Genomic DNA, 2,076 nt, shown 5'->3' with positions numbered 1-2,076 from the left:
GCTTCCTCTGCGATTTCTCACAAAATATGAAGGATTACACAAAACCTTTTTTTTCACACATGGGTAGTGACTGGCTTAAGATATTTATTAGCAATATTCTGTGTTTACTCTTTCAAAAGCATGATCACAACCCAAACTACCCAAATGACCCTGTTCAAAAGTTTACATACCCTAGTTTCTAATGCTGAATATGACCCTGTTTAACATAAGGGACCGCTCTAAATTGTTTGTGGTAGTTGTGGATAAGGCTCTTAATGTTCTCAGATGACAAAACAGCACATTCTTCCTGGCAGAATGGTTGTTTCCTATATCTGTGGGTGTCTTGCTGGAACCTCACATTTGAGGTTTCCCCTGAGTGGCTCAATGATGTTGAGATCAGGAGTGTGAGATGGTCGCTCAAAAACCTTCATTTTATTCTTTCTGAAGCTAATGACGGGTTGATTTGGCTTTCTGTGTCAAAATATTGTCATGTTGGCACCGTTGGAATTTCAATTCAGAAATGCAATATGATGAGTTTGGTTGGAATCAAGCCAATGGGCAAGGGAATCATTGTATTACAATGATCATTGCAAGGGAAATTGTTCAGGAGGCATAGGACAACCAAAAAATAACTTCAGGACAACTATAGGACAACATGAAAAAATGTTTCAAACTGTACAGGAAAGAGGCGCTTGAGGAAAGATGGGCTGTTGGGGGTTGCCAGGAGAAAGCCATTACTACAAAAATGCAAACATGTTATTTTGCATATGATACACCAAATAGCACAGTGAGAAGCATCAAAATGCCTGTGACAAAGTCATTTGGAAAAATGAGATCAATATGGAACTTTTTTCAGCCACTATTAACAGTACCATTTGGAGAACAGTCAACTGAGCCTTTGATGAAAGTTACACCATCCCTTCTGTGAAACATGGTCATGGACCACTGAGGTCATGGGGACATTTGAGTTACAAATGCACTACACTTTTGGTCCATACTCACAGAATGATGAATACATTGCCCTGTGAAAAATACTGGAGGAAACTTGACACTCATCAGCCTTGAAACTGCACATGGTCCATTGTTTGGACATGCCAATATGACAATGTATCAGCACAGAAAGCCAAATCAACCCGTCATTAGCTTCAGAAAGAATAAAATGAAGTTTTTGAGCGACCGTCTCACTCTCCTGATCTCAACATCATTCAGCCACTCAGGGGAAACCTCAAATGTGAGGTTCCAGCAAGACACCCAAAAATATTATAGGAAACAACCATTCTGCCAGGAAGAATGTTCTGTTTTGTCATCTGAGGACATTAAGAGCCTTATCCACAACTACCACAAACGATTTAGAGCGGTCCCTGATGTTAAACAGGGCCGTATTCAGCATCAGAAACTAGGGTATGTAAACTTTTGAACAGGGTCATTTGGGTAGTTTGGGTTGTGATCATGCTTTTGAAAGAGTAAACACAGAATATTGCTAATAAATATCTTAAGCTAGTCACCAGCAATGAGTGAAAAAAAAGGTTTTGTGTAATCCTTCATATTTTGTGAGAAATCGCCAAGAAAGCGTATATTCTGCTGGGGTATGTAAACATATGAGCACCACTGTAAGTGCATAGGCTGCCTAACCTGCTGCTGATGGGGCCTCTCGCTTTAACTCAAAGAGGGCAGCCCTCCTCCTAAGCAGTGGGACTGTTGTGGTGTAACCGTGTAAGTGGGGCAGCCGTGGTGTAACAGGGAGTTGGACTGCAGCAGCTCACAGGGTGGCAGGGCAGGTCCAATCCTCACCCTACCAATCCCTTGCTCCCTCCATGGCTGAAGTGCCATTGAGCAAGGCATCTAACCCCACATCCTGGACCTGGACCCTGTATGTAAGTTGCTTTGGATAAAAGCGTCAACTAAGTGTAATATAATGTGCCCTAATGTAACCGGCTACTGATGGGGCCCCTCTCTTTCACTCAAAGAGGGCAGCCCTCCTCTTATCTCTGCCATCTCTGTGACAGTGTCATTATTGCGGCTTATCAAAAACGAGCCTTTGTGCACTCGTTACGAGCCTCAAGTTATGCAACTTCCCTTCCCTCACACCCCCAGCCC

The sequence above is a fragment of the Engraulis encrasicolus genome, chromosome 9 (assembly GCF_034702125.1).
Source record: "Engraulis encrasicolus isolate BLACKSEA-1 chromosome 9, IST_EnEncr_1.0, whole genome shotgun sequence".
Taxonomy (NCBI): domain Eukaryota; kingdom Metazoa; phylum Chordata; class Actinopteri; order Clupeiformes; family Engraulidae; genus Engraulis; species Engraulis encrasicolus.
This window is presented reverse-complemented; position numbering follows the sequence as displayed.